This window comes from Arvicanthis niloticus, chromosome 22 (assembly GCF_011762505.2).
Source record: "Arvicanthis niloticus isolate mArvNil1 chromosome 22, mArvNil1.pat.X, whole genome shotgun sequence".
NCBI lineage: Eukaryota > Metazoa > Chordata > Mammalia > Rodentia > Muridae > Arvicanthis > Arvicanthis niloticus.
The window spans coordinates 8941666-8961890 of NC_133429.1; the positions used below are offsets into that span (position 1 = coordinate 8941666).

Consider the following 20225-nt stretch of genomic DNA (forward strand, 5'->3'; position numbering starts at 1 on the left):
TACCAAGCACTGGAGTGGTATACAGACATCCAGGCAAGCAAAACACTCACAGATGCCAAATGAAAATAAAAAAGTAAAGAGAGAAATCACATTGCTGCCTTACAGAGCAGCTGTGAAGGACACATGACTAGTAGAAGGGAGACAGGTAAGGAGGCGGACATGTTAGCCAGATGGTGTTTTCCTGAGAACTCCTGACCTTCTGTGCTCTCCTTCTTGTCCCCATTCCCTCTCTACTGCAGAAAATTGTAAAGGAGGAATATCTAGTTCTTAAGGAGCCTGCTGAGGACACTGCTAGTTCTTAAGAGGCCTCCTCTTCTAAGATGCATGTTTTGGGCATTTTTCATGTTCTAGAAGCAGCAGCAGAGGAACCTGAAGTAACAGGCAGGAGGCTGGCCTTGCCCTGGTGATGCAATTTCTTCAACATAATTTCAGACATCTTTGAAATTCCAAAGATGAAAAGGAAGCAAGAACCATATGAAATGACCAGGGCCAGGCTGTCTTCGAGGTCTTGGATTCTCCTGACTCACTGTGGAGTGGTAAGTGTGAGTCGGCTCTACAAGGCTTTGGGGTGGAATACAAGAAGGGGTCAGTGGAAAAGCTTTAGAATTAAGGAAATAGACAATTTTTAAAAAGCAGCTAAAACTAAGAACATCCTGCCCTGTGGTACCTTGCAATGGTTTTTTCTGCTCCTCCAGTGGTTAGCCCAGAGACATCCTGCCCTGCTGTAGCTGTTAATGTGTTTTTTTTCTCCTCCAGTGGGTAGCCGAGAGTGGTGACCTACCTCAGAATACTCAGTATTTCTCTCGGTTGTTATTCATTTAGGCCTCTATGGAAAACATGCTTTGCCATGTGTGGCTTGCCGTTGTGACTTTGCACACCTTGCATTCATGAGAACCTTTACACAAATGCTTTCTTTTCACCCTCAGAGTATAAGTTGTCTGGTGCTCTGAGTAAAGTTGGCTGTTGCGGAGGCTTCATTGCATGAGCTGTGCATGACTTCATTTGTCAGGGCCATTCTCCCACCTTCCACCACCTTTAAAGCTGTGACAGATCATCATTATTATTCCAGCTTTGAAGAAATTGTTTTTGAGATGGGTGTCTCACTGTGTAAGGTTTACTGTGATGATGGGGGAGGGGTATTTTGTCTCAATGTATGGCCATGTTCCCTGTGAGTGCAGTGAATATGGAAGCCAGAAGAGGACTTTAGATCCCTTTGAACTGGAGTCACTGAGGGTTGGTGGACCTCAGGTTGTCTGTATGAGCAGCCAATACACTTAACCCTTGAGCTGCCTCTCCAATCCTTACACTGTAGTCTTAATGAGTGGCCTTTCATGGAGACTCAGATTTTTAGTCAACATGTGGTTGCTAGGAGCCAAACCCAGGTCTTCTGCAAGAGCAACGAGAGCTCTGAACCACATAGCCATCTCTCCAGCCCCCAGAGTTTTTAGAAAATCCTTTGTACATGTATATATATGGAGTTTTTTCTTTTATATCTCGCTTTCCTCCACATTCTCTCAACCTTTCCATCCTATTGATCCCCATTGTCTCCATAGACAGTGTTACTTTAATTCTGTGATGTATAGTGATTCAATGTATTTATATAGAATCTAGGACTGTAGCTGGCTTGATTTACTTAATGTGATCTTCCACAGTTGCATCCATTTTTCAGACAATGACTTGCTCCTAATCCCATCTTTTATGTGTACTATATTACATTTGTCCACATCTCTGTAGATGGGTGTGTGGCTTCAATAAATGGATTTCATACTTAGAGGTGGAGTGAGCAATGATGTGTAATACCTACCTCTGTGGAATGTTGGGGTTCTTTATCTGAATACCCTGGAGTAGTAGAGCTGGTTCATATGGAGGATCTGGTTTCAGTGAGTTTTGAGAAACTTGTGTCCTGACTTGCACAGTCACTAGACCAACTTACATTCCATTAGTGGTGTCTAAGACCCTGCTGTCTACCTACTTGCCAGCATTCATTGATCTGTGTTCTTTTTTAAACAATAATTTGATTAATTCTTTTAAAAAGTTCATATGACATGTTTTGAACATATTCATCACCCCTTCTACCAACTGCTACCACAAATGCCCTCTCTTTCTTCTCCCACCACCTTCCTACTGTGTGTCAAAACCTGAAGGGGCTCTAGAATGCTAGTCCCAGCATGACAAATATCTCTCTGGCAGGCTGTGCCCTTTACTCCATTTCTCCTTCCTTGTTAAAATCCTTATAGTACATTCTTAAAGCTAGTCACAAAAGTCTATTCCCTTATTTGGCCAGGTCTTCTTTTTCAAGCTACTACCAAGGTCCAGTTATCAATGTGTTGAATGTCAGCAAGCAAATGTCCTGGTTGACTCACATATTTGCCATGTCTAATTACAACAAACCATTGTATCCTAGTCCATCCTAATACCTGTTCTGTTGAAAATCAGAGATGCTAGGTCATTTGCTGCTCTTCCTGCCTGAGTCAGAAATCAGCCATTTTAAAGCATCTCTGAAAAAGGTGTTTGGATGTGGATTTGTGGTCTCAGCCCTGTAGTGAGCTATTCTCTATTCCTCACCTGTGTGGGTCCCTTCCAAACCTTCCTGGACATATGCAACACAAAAATCTACCCACCATAGCTAGGAAACAGACAACATAGTATGGATACCACACAGTCCATCTTGGTGATGCAATGACTTTATTCCCTTTACAAACAGGAATATGGGGTGGGAGGTGACTCAGAAGAAATGAAATGACTCAAAGTCAGATGCATCATGACAGCCCATCCCAGCATGGGTTACAAGCTCACTAAAGCTGGGAACTTGGAGCACACTGCACAGCCTGACAGCAGCTCAACCAGTGGAAGACTGTCTGTTTTAAGTCTCAGTTGCTCTAAACTTCTTCCAGGCAGCATGGCTGTTCCTCCTCGTGCCAGGGAGCTAGCTGGTCTCTGGTTTCAGTTGTGTACAATACAAAGCTTGTGTTGTCTGAGAGAGACATTGAGCACATTTAGTTTGATTACATCTTGGAAAATAGAGACCTAGAGAATATGGTCACTTTCAGGAACTTCCCAGAGCTATATGGCATTGTTTACCTTCCTGTTTAATTCCCTGTAGAAAAGAAAGTTTCAATCTCAGGGAATAGATACACAACACATACTGGTCATCACTGAACTCTGACATGTTGTCTCATCCTCCTATTCATCCCCCTCCTATCTCCTTCCTCCTCTTCTTCATTCTCTTCCTCCCCTCCCTGTTTTGCTCCTCCCCCCTCTCCTTCCATCTCCTCCTCCCCTTCCGCCTCCTTCCCTCTCCTCTTCCTCCTTCTCACGTTCCATCTTATCTCTCCATCAGGCCCAGTTTTTTTTGTTACCCAACTAATATCAGTTGTGAAGTCTGCCTTGGAGAATCATTGACCTCTCAGGGTTTGGCATCATACAGACTTTCCCTCTCCCAGCATCTGTCAAGTGCCAACCATCTCTCTCCTTGTGGTTGGATTTCTTGTCCATGTCCCCACTTCCCTGTTCATGAGATTCTTCCTGGTATGAGCTTGCTCAGCAATCATGCATGCTGTAACAATTACTTTGAGCTCCTATTTCTAACAGCCCTGTTGTGTCTTTGATGGTATCTACCATTTTGGCATTTACAGTCTTTCTAGCACTCATCCTACATCCCTGATCTTTGGGTTAGGAGTTCTTTTGTTAGTTTTGCTTAACTTTATAAGATTTTGGTGCCTGTGTGTTTGTGTGTGTGTGTGAGAATGTCACTTCACCTTCTACAATCCCACTATCTCCCTCTCCCCTCCAGTCCATTCTTCACCCCTGCCACTTTCCCCAATCATAGGGGAGAAAATATTGTTGTGAAGAAAATATTGTTGTATGTCGCCATGTGTTCCTCATCTTTTTGCCAGCAAATGTTCATTATGATGGCTGTGCTGTGTGGTAAAAGGTTTTTGCTACTCTATCTGAAATGGAATTTCAGTGTGACTCCTCACAGATATCATGATGCCATGGATATTATCTGTGTCATAGGTATCCTGGAGTTTTGAATCTGTAGGATCGGCCCCTTCATGTACTCCAGAATTTCACCAATGGGCTAGATATTGGTGTGGGACCATTCAAAGCCCTGGATCTGGGCCTGAGAATTATCTGAGTTGGTCAGCCTGCTGGCTTTAGCACCCTCCAAGGGGACTGCCTAAGCAGCATTCCCAGCAAACAGGGCCAGCTCTACCCTGCTGCCCTGGTGAGGTACAAGTCCCAGTCTCTCCAGTTTTGCAGCTAGTGAGGACATGGCCAGTTCTGTTACAGATGACCACAGGGCCAGCTCTCCTGCCTGCCATTGGTATCGAGGGATGAATGAGAGGAGATGGCTCTCTCCCTAATTCTCGCCATTGCCTGGTAGACAAGAGGCAGGACCCTGGGCCCGCTCATACACAACCCACACATCCAGGGCTAGCTCTACTGTGCTCCCCAGCAAGGTCCAGGCCCTGAACTCCTGAGTGCTCTAGCTAGTGAACGGTAGGGGAGCTCTCCTGCTCTAGTTACAGCAGAGTCAAGCCTCATGCTTGCTGTAGGTAGTGAGGTACAAGGGCAGAGGAGGGTGTCTCTTGTCCACATCACTGAATGTGCAATAGGTGGCAGTGCCAGATCTCTCACACTTGTTCTTACTGAGGGCAACACACACCCTCCTCAGGCTGTCACTGTGATTTAGGCAGTGGGGCTCCTGCTATTTTATGATGGCTATGGAGAAAGCCATGTGGCAGTTTTAGGCACTGCCTGACATGCTCCAAGGGGGCATTTTAGCATAAAAAGCTCCAGACCTTGTCTGAAATAGATCATCCTTGTTTTGATGTCAAGTGGTCCATTGATGGTTCCATTGGTTTGGAACATGGTGACTAGGATAACCCAGATATACTGGCCAATTTTTCTGTTCTTTTTTATTGGATATTTTCTTTATTTACATTTCAAATGTCATCCCATTTCCTGGTGCCCCCCCCCCAGAAAATCCCTATCCCATCAAGCCTCCCCCTGCTTCTATGAGGGTTTTACCCCAACCAACCAGCCACTCTCACCTTCCTGTCCTAGAATTACCCTACACTGGGGTATTGAGCCATCACAGGACCAAGGGCCTCTCCTCTTATAGATGCCAGACAAGGCCATTCTCTGATACATATGTGGCTAGAGCCATGGGTCCCTCTGTGTGTACTCTTTGGTTAGTAGTTTAGTCCCTGGCAGCTCTAAGGGGTCTGGTTGGTTGATATTGTTGCTCTTCCTATAGGTTGAAAACCCCTTCAGCTCCTGAGTAGCTTTGTGACAACTTACCTGCCAGACACACAGCTGACTAAAGATTTTTCTGTCTTGTCAGGGATCTCATTAATTCTGGATTGGTCATATCACTCAGGGAAAACAAGATCTGTACCTGGTTTTTCAGGCCCATTGGATAAAACTGGCCTTCTTCCCTCCTCTATGGTGAGCTCTGGTTCCCTATTGTGAGTGTTTGCTTGTTGTCTTCTTTTACACCAGCCAGTGTTGTACAAAAAGAATATCTCCACCTTTCCCCAGGCCTGTGTCTAACCTGACTAGGTCCCCAACACTGATCAGGATCATGAAGCCCTGGACAGTGCTTGCCCAGCTCATTTTAGAATTGATGGATGCTACTAGAAAATGTTCCTTTTGTCGTGTGGTTGGCCTTGGATCTTGGAAATGGAACTTGAAAAGTTTGAAAGGTTTAAGTGTGTAAGTAGGTGTGGATTACTGGAGACTGCTCAAAAGGTTTAAAATAATGATGCCTTTGTAAGAGAAAATCAAACGAAAGATAAAAGAGATCCCAGAGGGAAAGCCAGAGGCAGCAGGAAAGGAAGAGAGAAGAAAGATGCCTGGTCCTATGTCAGTGAGATTGCAGAGCGGGTCAACATTGCATTCTGTACTGGACCTCCTCTGGGGCAACATAGATGGATGTACAAAGCTCAAATTATCAGGCACTTCTTCTGGACTAGCACCATATCCAATCCTGCTAATTTCAGCCCTTCTAGCCTGCTGCCAGACACTAACCCCAGAGAGCCTCTTCCTGAGGACAGAGGAGTTGTGATCATGAAGCTCCCTCAACACAGGTGGGGGAACAAAAGGAGGTGACTTTGTGATGCTGCAGTGGATGCAGACAGGCTGCCTAGCCATGAATCATTGTGTGTGTGCATTCTAGGCTCTTCCCCAGGCCACTTCACTTAAGTTCTAGCTGCTGGACTTTGTATTTGTAGTTCAGCTCATCCAGATGGACACTAGAAGTTTGGCTTCAGCACTTAGCTATCAAAATTGGGAAGAACTCTTTAAATATGGGTCAGTTCTCTCCATATGGAATTTCCCCTCTTCTTGGTAGATGCCACCATTGGTGAGCCAAACTTAGCTGGAATTCAAGTGTGTAATTTGAACCTCTGAATGAGCCCTCTGAATGATCATGAGAGGAGCAGTGGAACAGAGAGCATTACCACCAACTGCCTTCCTCCCTGTACACAGGCATGTCTCACAAACTGCCTTCCTGCCTGCCTATAAAAATTTTAACTGGAACAAAACTACTTTTGGGTGCCAAGAACCAACATCTCAGAATTAACATCTCTCAGAGACCATTCAGACTCAGAGTGTGAGCAGTAGAGGAAGGGAAACTTCTGACTAAGTACTTCAGGGTAGAGTTATCCCCAGTTTCTTAGAATGCCAGGGAAGTGTGTCAGGTTGGATCTTGGAGGTATTTGTGAAGAGATAGAAGTATCCCAAAGAATCTGTAAGTTCTGTCTAATTCCTAGGTACACTACCTGACCGATCGGGAAATGGTGAGAAGATGTGTAATTAAAAAGCCGTAGAGTGAGAAGGGGTGGCAAACAAGGGGGAAATTGTGTACAGTACTGCGTCTAGTTACTGAGTATGCTCCAGGAGGAAAGTTCTTTGACCTAAAAATTGGGGATGGCCCATTGCAGGAGGAAGAAGCAACGGAAATTTTTGTGCACACAGTGGCAGCCATACAGTACTGCCACAACATTTATATTGTTTATCCTGACAGAAACTCCAGAATATACTCAGAGATGCAGAGTGTAATGTGAAGTTGATAGGCCTGGCCTGGCCATCAAGTGCAGACCTGGGTCCTTTCAGAAGCAGTAGTGTGGGACCAAGAGCTTTTATTCCCCAGAGCTCATACTAGGGGAACCATATGACAGCTAGGAGGCAGATGTGTGCAGTTTGGGCTTGCTACTCTATTGTACCATCTCTGGGTACTACCCCTTCAGAGGTAGCCCCATGAACGTGATCGAGAAAAAGATAGTTTCAATGTTCCTAATTAACTCTCTGGGCAACTTGGAAACCTAATTCACCAGATCCTCACAATTTCCCCAGATATGTGGCCCTCCATTGAGGACATTGAGAGACATCTATGGGTCATGAAATGTGAAATCAATAGCCAGCCTGTGACTTACTCAGTTTCCAACAATATAGACATGCTATGTGGCATGGAGTTTAATACCAATGAGAACTTGGAGTTCCTACAAATGAACAAATATGAAGAATGAATGGGGACATAATTGATTTTAAAAGAACAGGTAAGCAATGTGTTTGAGCATGCATCTACAACTTTACCCAAGCCTGTGGATCCCTGCCCTACAGCAGACCTGTCACCAGCACATACCTCTAACTCTGGTCTTCCCCTAAATAGAAGGGCCATTGAGCCCAACTTTGGCCTCCTCCACAGCTGGCCCTCAGGAGAGCAGGGCCCTGTTGCCCTGACACCATCAGGACACAAGGTAGCCAGAAGTGTCTCCATGCCTCCCATTGCTCTACAGTGTCCCACAAAGAAGAGCAGTGCTGCTAGCTGTGCCCTCTATTCCAGAGCTGTGGATGATGCATGTGTCTGCAGCACCATATTAGGAGAGGAAATGCCCCTGCTGCCTTAGCAAGGCTTTGGCATGGAAACACCATCTCCCCCTCAGAAGATTGTGTGTTTCAAGAGACTACAAATGAGAGTCAGGGCTTGCCTGTCAAGACTCTAATTAGTTTCAAAAGGTCTCTGAAGAAAAAACCCACCATATATCTTCTAAGAAAGTCCCCTGATAGAGGCAAGACTCAGAACCCAGTGAAATGGTAAGAAATGAGGGAGAGTGCATCACAACCTAGCCCTTGTTCACTACGCCATCCTAACACCAGGTCTATCTAGTTATAGAGAATGCTCCAGGCAGAAATGTGTTTGACCTGATAATGGAGGATGGCCTACCACAGGAGGAAGAGGCAAACAAAATGTTCTGGCATATAGTAGCATCCATAAAGTACTGTCACAACCTTGACATTGTCCATCCAAACATAAAACTCAAGAATTTCAGGAGAGACGCAGAGGGTAATGTGAAGTTGATAGACCTGGCTTGGCCATTAAGTTCAGACCCGACCCTTTACTGAAAAGGCAGTGTGGGACCAAGGGCTTTTATGCCCCAGAGCCCATACTAGGAGAATCATATAATGGCGAGGAGGCAGATGTGTGGAGTTTGTGCTTGGCACTCTTTATTATCACCACTTTCTACTACCTCTTTAGAGGATGTAGCATGAAAGAAATTGAGTTAAAGATCACAATGGGGACCTTTGATTTCCAAATTACATTTCTGGGCAACTTGGAAACATAATTCACCAGATCCTCACAGTTTCCTCAGACATGAGACATGCATAGGTCATGAAACTTGAACTGAATATCCGCACTGTGACCCATAAAGTTGATAAATGTGTTCTGTGGCATGGAGTTTAATGCCAAGGAGATCTTAGAATCCCTGCAGAAGAAAAGATTCGATGAGAAAATGGGGACATATTTGATTTGAATAGAACAGGTATGTAAAGTGTTTCAGCATGCATCTATCACTTCAGCCAAGCCTGTGGATCTGTGCCCTACTTTGGCCCCATTAGGAGCACACACCTGTATCTCTGGTCTTTCACCAAAGAGAAGGGCCAGTGAGCCCAAATTTGGCCGCTTCCACATCTGGCCCACAGGAGAGCAGGGGCCTGTTCCTCTGACATTCCCAGGACACAAGGTGGCCAGACACTCTCAGGACATAAGGTGGCCAGAAGTGTCTCCATGCCTTTTATTGCTCGACATTGTCCCAGAAGAACAGTGCTGCTAGCTGTGCCTTCCATTCCAGAGCTGTGGTTGCCCCATGGGTCTGCAGCAGCATGTTGGAAGAGGAAACCCTCCTGCTACCTCAGCAAGACTTTGCCATGGAAACATCATCTCCCCCTCAGAAGATTGAGTGCTTCAAGAGACTGCATAGGAGAATCAGGGCTTGACTGTCACTATTAATTCAAGAGGTCTCTGAAGTCAGAAACCCACCATATATGTTCCAAGAACGTGGGTCCTCTGAAAGAGGCAGGATGCTGAACCTAGTGAAATGGTAAGCAAGTATGGAAGGCTGCATCACAACCTAGCCCTTGTTCACTACACCATCCTAACACCATTAGCCTCTTCCAGGTTCTAGTACCACCAAAGTGGGTCTGTCAAATTACAGGGTATGCTCCAGGAGGAAACACATTTGTCCTGATAATGGAGGGCCTGCTTCAGGAGGAAGAAGCAAAGAAAATATTTAGGCAGATAGTGGGAGCCATAAAGTACTGCCACAACCTTGACATTGTTCATGGAGACATTAAACATCAAAATGATTTTCAAGATGCAGACAGAAACATGAAGCTAATAGAGGATGATTTCCAAGTTGAAGATCAAATGTTCTTCTATAAACCTGTATCTTTTCACATAAAAGTCTTATATGACTACTTGGTGTTATTCCTTGAGGAGAAATGAGCAAATATCTGTGTAACCCAGATATGGTACCAACAACAGACCACAGAATTATTCTATCCAAGTCTACTTTATTCAGCAAGTGGATTTACAGGAGCTCCATGCTCAAGTATGCAAGAATGTAAGTTATAGGAGTGACTTAGAAGAATGCTGACTTGGGGCAGTTGTTCTCAAAATGCCTGACTCTGCACTGGCTTCTGCTTAGAAATGATGAATTTTTGGAGATTCTTTTTTCTTTTATTGGATATTTTATTTACACTTCAGATGTCATCCCCTTTCCCAATTCCCGCCACCACCCAGGAATCCCCTATACCATCTCCCTTCCTCTTGCTTCTATAAGGATGTGCCCCCACCCACCCACCCACTCCCACCTCTCCATGCACGAATTACCCCACATTGGGGCATCCAGCCTTCACTGGACCAAGGACTTTCTCTCCCACCTATGCCCAACAAGGCCATTCTCCCCTATATATACAGATGGAGCCATGGGTCCCTCCTTATGTCCTCCTAGGCTGGTGATTTAGACCCTGGGAGCTCTAGTTGGTTGGTATTGTTGCTCTCCCCATGGGGCCACAAACCCTTTCAGCTCCTTCAGTCTTCTCTCTAACTTCTCCATTGGAAACACCATGATAAGTTCAGTGGTTAGCTGTGAGCATCTGCCTCTGTATATGTCAGACTCTGGCAGACTTCTAAGGAGACAGCTGTATCAGGTTCCTGTCAGCATGCTCTTCCTGGCATTCACATCAGTGTCTGCCTTTGGTGACTGCTCATGGGATGGATACCCACGTGAAACAGTTTCCAGAAAGCCCCTCTTTTAGTTTCTGTCTGAAACTTTGTCTCCATATTTGCTCCCATGGGTATTGTGTTACTCTTTCTAAGAAGGACAGAAGCACCCACACTTTGGTCTTCCTTCTTCATGAGCTTCATGTGGTCTGTGACTTGTATCTTGGGTATTGCCAGCTTCTGGGCTAACATCCAATTATCAATGAGTGCATACTATGTGTGTTCTTTTGTGATTGGGTTACCTCATTCAGGGTGATATTTTCTAATTCCATCCATTTGCCTAAGAATTTCTCGAGTTCATTGTTTTTAATAGCTGAGTAATATTCCATTGTGTTAATGTACCACATTTTCTATTATTATCTATTCCTCTGTTGAAGGACATCTGGGTTCTCTCCAGCTTCTGGATATTATAAATAAGGCTTCTTTGAATATAGCGGAGCATGTGTCCTTGTTATATGTTGGAGCATCTTCAGGGTATATGCCCAGGAGTGGTATATCTGGGTCAGGTAATGGTATGTCCAACTTTCCAGGAACTGCCAGACTGATTTTCAGAGTAGTTGTATCAACTTGCAATCCCACCAACAATGGAGGAGTGTTCCTCTTTCTCCACATCCTTGCCAGCATCTACTATCACCTGAGTGTTTGATCTTAGCCATGCTGATTGGTGTGAGGTGGAATCTCAGGGTTTTTTAGATTTGTATTTCCCTGATAACTAAGGGTGATGAACATTTCTTTAGGTGCTTCTCAGCCATTTGAGTTTCTTCAGTTGAGAATTCTTTGTTTAGCTCTGTACCCCCATTTTTAATAGGGTTATTTAGTTGTCTGAAGTCTAATTTCTTGAGATTTTTGTATATATTGGATATTAGCCTTCTATTAGATGTAGGATTGGTAAAGATTTTTTCCAGTATGCTGGTTGCTGTTTTGTCCTATTGACAGTGTCCTTTGCCTTACAGAAGCTTAGCAATTTTATGAGGTCCCATTTGTCAATTCTTGATTTTAGATTGAAAGCCATTGGTGTTCTGTTCAGGAACTTTTTTCCTGTGTCTAGGTATTTGAGGATCTTCCCCACCTTCTCTTTTATTAGTTTCAGTGTATCTGGTTTTATGTGAAGGTCTTTTATCCACTTGGACTTGAGCTTTGTTCAAGGAGATAAGAATGGATTGATTTGCATTTGTCTACATGCTGACCTCTAGTTGAACCAGCACCATTTGTTGAAAATGCCATCCTTTTTCCACTGGATGGTTTTAGCTCCTTTGTCAGAGATCAAGTGACCATAGGTGTGTGGGTTCATTTCTAGATCTTTAATTCTATTCCATTGATCTTTGTACCAATACCATGCAGTTTTTATCACTATTGCTCTGTAGTACAGTTTGAGGTCAGGGATGCTGATTCCTCCAGAAGTTCTTTTATTGTTGAGAATACTTTTTGCTATCCTGGGTTTTTCGTTATTCCAAATGAATTTGTAGATTGCTCTTTCTATCTCTTTGAAGAATTGATTTGGAATTTTGATGGGTATTGCATTGAATCTGTAGATTGCTTTTGGCAGGATGGCCATTTTTACTAAGTTAACCCTGCCAATCCAGGAGCATGAGAGATCTTTCCATCTTCTGAGATCTTTGATTTCTTTCTTCAGAGACTTGAAGTTCTTGTCATACAGATCTTCCACTTGCTTGGTTAGATCCACTCCAAGATATTTTATATTATTTGTGAGCATTGTGAAGGCTGTCATTTCCTTAATTTCTTTCTCAGCCTGTTTATCCTTTGAGTAGAGGAAGGCTACTGATTTGTTTGAGTTGATTTTATATCCAGCCACATTGCTAAAGTTGTTTATCAGGTTTCATTGTTCTCTGGTGGAAGTTTTGAGGTCACTTAAGTATACTATCATGTCATCTGCAAATAGTCAAATTTTGACTTCTTCCTTTCTTATCTGTAACCCTTTGACTTCCTTTTGTTGTCTAATTGCTCTGGCTAGGACTTCCAGTACTATATTGAATAGGTAGGGAGAGAGTGAGTAGCCTTTTCTAATCCCTGATTTTAGTCGGATTGCTTCAAGTTTCTCTCCATTTAGTTTGATGTTGGCTACTGGCTTGCTGTATATTGCTTTTACTATGTTTAGGTATGGGCCTTGAATCCTGATCTTTCCCAAACTTTTACCATGAAGGGATGTTGAATTTTGTCAAATGCTTTCTCAGCATCTAGCGATATGATCATGTAGTTTTTTTTTCTTTGAGTTTGTTTATATAGTGGATTATGTTGATGGATTTGTAAATATTGAAACCATCCCTGCATTCCTTGGATTAAAGCCTACTTGATCATGATGGATGATCATTTTGATATGTTTTTGGATTTGGTTTGTGAGAATTTTATCAAATATTTTTGCATCGATGTTCATAAGGGAGATTGGTCTGAAGTTCTCTTTCTTTGTTTTTCTTTGTGTGGTTTAGGTATGAGCGTAATTGTAGCTTCATAGAACAAATCGGGTAGTGTTCCTTCTGTTTCTATTTCATAGAATAGTTTGGAAAGAATTGGTATTAGGTTTTTCTTGAAGGTATGATAGAATTCTGCACTAAAACCATCTGTTCCTGGGCTCTTTTTTGGTAGGGAGACTGTTAATGACTGCTTCTATTTCTTTAGGGGTTATGAGATTGTTTAGGTGGTTTATCTGCTCCTGATTTAACTTTGGTACCTGGTATCTGTCTAGGAAATTTTCCATTTCATTCAGACTATCCAGTTTTGTTGAGTATAGGCTTTTGTAGTAGGATCTGATGTTTTTTTTTTTTTTAAATTTCTTTGTTTTCTGTTGTTATGTCTCCCTTTTCAGTTCTGATTTTATTAATTTGGATAAAGTCTCTGTGCCCGTGGTTAATCTGGCTAAGGGTTTATCTATCTTGTTGATTTTCTCAAAGAACCAGTTCCTGGTTTTGTTGGTACTTTGTATAGTTCTTTTTGTTCCTACTTGGTTGATTTCAGCCCTGAGTTTGATTATTTCCTGCTGTCTACTCCTTTTGGGTGTGTTTGCTCCTTTTTGTTCTAGAGCTTTCAGGCATGCTGTCAAATTGTTAGTGTATGCTCTCTCCAGTTTCTTTATGTAGGCACTTAGAGCTATGAGTTTTCTTCTTAGCACTGCTTTCATGGACTCCCACAAGTTTTGATATAATGTGTCCTTATTTTCATTAAATTCTAAAAAGTCTTTAATTTCTTTATTTCTTCCTTGACCAAGTTATCATTGAGTACAGCATTGTTTAGTTTCCACCTGTATGTGGGCTTTCCATTGTTTTGTTATTATTGAAGACCAGCCTTAGTCTGTGGTGATCTGATAGGATGCAAGGGATTATTTCAAGCTTTTTGTATCTGTTTCGTGACCAATTATATGGTCTATTTTGGGTAAGGTATCATGAGGTGCTGAGAAAAAGGTATATTCTTTTGTTTTAGGATGAAATGTTCTATAGATATTTGTTAAATCTATTTGCTTCATAACTTCTCTTAATTTCACTGTGTCTCTGTTTAGTTTCTGTTTCCATGATCTGTCCATTGCTGACAGTGGGGTATTGAAATACCCCACTATTATTGTGTGAGGTGCAATGTGTGCTTTGAGCTTTAGTAAAGTTTCTTTTATGTATGTGGGTGCCCTTGCATTTGGAGCATAGATGTTCAGAATTGAGAGTTCATCTTGGTAGATTTTTTCTTTGATGAGTATGAAATGTCCTTCCTTATTTTTTTCATTACTTTTGGTTGAAAGTTGGTTTTATGTGATATTAGAATTGCTACTCCAGCTTGTTTCTTGGCACCATTTGCTTGGAAAATTGTTTTTCAGCCTTTTATTCTGAGGCAGTGTCTGTCTTTTTCACTGAGGTGCATTTCCTGTATGCAGCAAAATTCTGTGTCCTGTTTATGTATCCAGTCTGTTAGTCTACATCTTTTTATTGAATAATTGAGTTTATTGATGTTAAGAGATATTAAGGAAAAATGATTGTTGCTTCCTGTTATTTTTGTTATTAGATGTGGAATTATGTTTGTGTAGCTATCTTCTTTTGGAATTGTTGGAAGATTACTTCCATACTTTTTCTGGGCTGTAGTTTCTCTCCGTGTGTTGGAGTTTTCCATCAATTATCTTTTGTAGTGCTGGATTTGTGGAAGATATTGTGTAAATTTGGTTTTGTCATGGAATATCTTGGTTTCTTCATCTATAGCTATTGAGAGTTTTGCTGGGTATAGTAGTCTGGGCTGGCATTTGTGTTCTTTTTCTTTTTTAAAATTTTATTTTATTTTATGTTTTCCAGTCTGATTTTATACCTTTTTTTAAAACTTTTCTTAGCTTTTTCTAAATTTTATTTTTTATTGGATATTTTATTTATTTACAATACAGATATCATCCTCTTTTCCCATTTCCCCTCCCTAGAACCTCCTATCCCATCCCCCCTCCTCTTTTATGATTTTATACCATTTTGGTTACATGCTTGTATTAAGTTCAGTTCTAGGTTGAGGGTCTAGCAATACAATAGATGTAAATAGTCAAGGAACAAGCAATACAATAAACACAAATAGTCAAAGAAAAAGCAAGACATTAAACCCAATTACTGCAAATATTAAGGTCAATTCTAGGTTGATGAACTAGAAATACTATAGATGCATCATATTTGACTCATCCCAGAGGGTCTCCTGCACTCAAAGAGTAGTTGGTAAGAATGCTCCCCCACAACCCGAAGCCCCAGACCTACAGCTCAGATCCCAATGTACTAGGGACCTATCACCCACCAATCCCCACCCTTGTGAATACCATTCCTCTTTGCCCCTTCTGTCTGGTCCTTTCTGCTTGGGCAGACTTCTAGCTTTATCTGCTCCCTTGAAGACACCATATTCTGACACATCCCAGAGGATCCGCTGTGCTCAGAGCATTTGTGTATCCACTGCCTGCCGAGCAGTTGCCTCCTAGCTGATCTGCTCATACCATATCCTGACCATTGTCACGAGTTTCTTCTGATCTGAGCCTACACCTTGAGCAGAACTTGGGTGCTAGCTCTGCATCCAATACCACAACACCCAGAGGAAGCTGGACTCCCTAAAGCTCTAGAGCTTCTGATAACTGAATATCAGACCATGCATGTCTTTGTTGAGGGTCATATGTGCTCTATGTGGGTAGGACTATGGATTGGCTCTCCTTTAAATAACCTACATTTCAGCAGTCCCAAATGTTATATACTCAACAGCAAATGGTACTAAAGTGTCTATTGGCTTTGAGCTCTGAATGAGTTAAATGTCAGTTTATTTGTTCCACTAAATCAACGGCTACTATGGACTTCATCTTCCTTACTTTTACTGAAATAAGACACCATGTCCAAGGCAGCAAACTTGTAACAGTGGATGTGTACATCAGACTCATATTTACAGAATGAACATCTGCTGTGGCACAGGAAAGGTATTGTGAGAGGAACCGCTGAGAGCTCACTTGGTCCACAAGTGAGAGGCAGAGAGGAAATCACTGGAGCAACCTGGGCTTCTGAAAGCTGTAAACCCAGCCCCAGGGACACAGCTGTTTCCAAGACCACATTGCCTAATCCTTCCCAAACATTTGTGCTAGCCAGGGATTGTATTGAAGCACATGACTCTATGAGGACCAACCTAATTCAAACCCATTCATAGGTTCTTAACATCATCACTAGGAAGAAAAAGGCCCTGAAGGAAAGAGTCAAGACAGACTCTGTGCTGACCTGGTGAGAGGGACACTCTCCAGTTCCTGTTTGCATGGAGCATTTGTGAGGGAATTATAAGTAAAAAAGAAACAACATGTGGATACATCTGTGGCCTAGGTTGGGGTTTTGTCCTTATAGTCCAGGGAGCCATTTTTTCTTTTTTCTTTTGTTGCAACCAAATGACTCCTATGTACCTATCTTGGTTTAATTTCTAGTCCATGTGTTGGGATTTTCTCTGGACCTGTCAGAAGGTTTTAAAGAAGGCACTCAACCCCACTTCATGGCCAGCACTCTGTAAAATTAGCCCACCCTGGCCTTGCAGGGACCCGAAAGTCAGAAAAATAGTAGCCTGGAAAGCACAGAGAAGCATTCTTACTACATTGTTTTGATATCAATAGATGTTCTCCAGCATCTGAAATCACTTTTCAAGTTCCATATGATGGCAATATCTGTTTTTTGACAAATGATTGACTGTTCATCCTGACAGAAGGACCTTGCTAACTGTGTGAAAAGGGGGCAGAGAAACTATCTGAAGAGATAGATCATAATCGCATTCATATACTGCCCCAAAAGAAAGTACAAGTCATCTGTGTCTGCAGAAGGCAGTGTCAAGTGTTTGACTTTATTTTTGCCATAAAGCCTAGAGTGGTCCCTTGTGAAACTGAGCCCTTCAGGACCCCAGAACTTGTCCTGAGGGAGTCATACAAAGGTAATGTTGGGTGAAGTCTGGGTAGGATGTTCTCTGAAATAAGAGCACAGGGCACCTCCTCTCCATAGGACACACACAAAGAGAGCTGCAGGACAACATCCCCACAGGGATCTATGAAGTTCCATGTACTATCTTTGGTCAGCTAAAACCCCTCATATACCAACTTTTAACAGTTGCCCCAGAGAAGGCACCTACTAAAAGATAAGAAATAGCATGGTTAACCAAATCAGTGGGGAAAGGTCACAGACTATTTAAAGTGAGACTTACTCAGGCCACGGCATCTTTGCCTTTTATTTTCTGTGACTTTCGTATGACACACATATCTGTGCATCTGTGCAGAAGGGAGAGAATGAGGAAATAATGGGGACATACTTAATATTAAAACATCATGCCATAAACTTGGGCTTGGCCAAAGGACCTTCACAAAGACTCGGACCGTGGCCATATACCTTTCTATGCCCCACAATTTCTTCTCCTTCAGTTTTTCCCATAAAGTAAGTAGCATTGATCCTGTTCATGCCTATTAAGGCCACTCTGTGTGGAACAGCACCTGCCTGAAGAAATATCATAGGGCAAAATTTTCTCTATGCTTTTCATTTTCTTCTCTTGTCCCATGAATGACAGCCCTAGGTAGAGCAAAGCCCTCAGGTGTTTTTCTGTGGCTGTCCCTTTTGTGAGCTTTAGCAAACTCTCAGGAGCAGGACCTTTGGCATTTGGGCAAAAGCCTAGTTGCAAACTGCTTGCAAACTGAGAGGAGCCATAGAAGAGGCAGAACAGAGATGAAGGCATGTCTTTCAGGGCTCCTTTACAGCCTGCAGCTTGAAAGAGTTCTATCCTTGAATCATCCCCAGATAGAAATGGTACAGCCCTCACACCTGGAAATAGTGTTGAGACATGCCTCCTGTAGGGAGGCAGGGACATATTTTGTCCCTAGGATAGGAGATTAGCACACACTGAAGTGCAGATAGAAAGAAGTTCCCGTCATATGAGGACCCAGAGAATGTCAGCCTCTGTAACCCTGGGAAGGGTGTCATTGGGAATCCACTCATGTGTCACCTGATGAGTACTAATTGCAAATACATTTTCCTCTGGTCTCTGAACAAAAGCTGAAGGCTTAAGCCCAGGACACATTAAGGAAAAAGAGGCCTTCTCAAAGCCCATCCATGCTCAGAAGCAGCCCTATAGAGATAAGGACAGACCTGAGTCTACAAAACTAGCCCACCATAGACAGACAAAATTCTACTGTGCACAAAAGTCAGACTGAAAATTATAGAGTCTCTTTGAAATGGCAATGTTCCCAGGCTGACATCCTAGGAATTTCATGCAGTTGACATAAGTGATCTGCAAAATACTTCAAAGCATGTAAATTTCACCACAGTATGTGCATCCTCCTAAATGCTGTTGACAATGGCATTGTAATAGACATTTGTCAGGAGACAGTGTGCAGTGTTGGCTATATAAAAGAACATTGGGAAGATGTCAGGAGAGGAATAATTGGTTCAGGTGATCAAAGTGGGCAGCAGGCTGCACAATGAAGAGACCCAGAAACCTCATTTGTTGTGTGACCTTTATGCAGCCACTGATTTGAACCTGCTTTCCTTAGTATGTATGTTGCTCCTCAAAAATGCTTGCTTGGGCTCCTTGGAAGTTGCAGGACATATTACAACAATCTCGTTATTGAGAACTTTTGTTTTAATATAAAAGCCAGAGCATCTGTGTCCATACTAAAACATAGAAGTCAAAGTACCCAGCTCAGACCTAAACATGCATCAACTCCATGTCATCCCTCCCTCCCACTTGTCAACAAGGGCTAGGAGACAGCATTTCAGTGCAGGGCTCCTCCCCTTATTTTCCAACTGTAATCCAGCCCTTCTTCCTGAAGTTTTTCTATGCAATCCTCTATGGGGGCTCAACCCGGAACCATGTCAAAAGCATTCTCAGGAACTGATCTCACTGCTCTTGTGCTCACACCCTAAATACAGTGGAAACTTTGACCTGTGTATCTTCCTACATGTACACAAGGTGGTCCTACCATTCTGTCCTTGCTGGACAGCTGGAGGCCCCTCATTCTAGAGATGGTAATCCGGAGGGGGTAATCTGCAGGGCAAGCCTGGGATGCTTTGCTGAGACCTGCCAGCTTTTCCAGTCTCTCTGGTTCCCAGTGATATGTGAAGACTCACTTAGGAATTCCTCCAGGGTGTTTCTAGAGAGCAGTAGACCCCAGGGGATTTAATGAAGTCTATGGCTCACTTAAACAGAATCATCTGGATGTTGGAGTTGCTAAGGAGAAACAATGCACAGCTGCAGATTGGGGATCCCAGCAAAGGAAAGAACTCATGATCACCAAAGGGCAGAAGAGCTCAACATAGTGCAGAGTAGGCTGGGTGCTCTGGGAGGCAGCAGTCTGGCAACGTTTCTGTGACTGCCATGAAACAGGGAATTGAGCTCAGAGACCTAAATCCAAAAACATCCTGCTATAGGAGTCAGGCACCACAATGTGGGTGACTTTGAAGACCAGGTTCACAGGCAGGAGAACCTGGGGACATTCTAGGCACATTTTATCCTTCAGTGAGAGAGGCAGGGATGGGGGCATGAGAGAGATAGAGAGTCGGGTGGGAGAGAGAAAGAGAGGGAGAGAAAGAAAGATAGAGATTATGCATTTGATGTGAAATATATGATGTGCTAGAGGTCTCATACTAAGTCAGCGCTTTCTCCTTACTTCATGGGCATTGCCCTCTCCCTTTGAGGGAAGCATTTTTGGAAAGTTGCAGGAGAAGCCTCATAGACGTTGAAAGCCTTTGCATCTGTCTTCTTCCAAAGTGGGGAGCATCCTGACTTGACAGTTAATTGTCCTCCTGAGGGAGAAATCTACAGTGGAACTCATGATTGGGAACCTATGTCTCATCAGTGGTGACAGATCCTCACAGGTTGTTGTTTCTAGGAAAACACCATTGAGTCAAGCCCCACTTTCCTATCACTCCTTGAGATCAGCCTTCTTCCTTCTATAGGCACAACAGATAGAGGACACTTCCAGCATAACCTTTCCCATGTATACTTCTGAGGTTTCACTCTTCTTCAGGGCCTGGATGTTAGCCTCTGTCATAGGGAAGGCTGGGTTTTTATGAACCATGAATGGAATAGGGAGAAAAACTGTTCTGGATACTTGGAGAAGGACAAACAGGACAGAATTTATGTTTTATTAAGAACTACCAAGCTGGCAGCATCAATTTCATAATCACAGAACAAACATCAT

At 42.9% G+C, this 20225-nt stretch overlaps 1 long non-coding RNA gene across 3 annotated transcripts in view; it reads left to right on the forward strand.

Moving 5' to 3' along the window:
- The window catches only part of LOC143436008 (uncharacterized), a 103542-nt gene that overhangs the window by 41570 nt on the left and 41747 nt on the right, over positions 1 to 20225 (forward strand). For all 3 annotated transcript variants that reach the window (XR_013106265.1, XR_013106267.1, XR_013106266.1), the window contains exon 5: positions 352 to 536. This is a non-coding gene — a long non-coding RNA (uncharacterized LOC143436008). The remainder of the gene's footprint in view (positions 1 to 351; positions 537 to 20225) is intronic.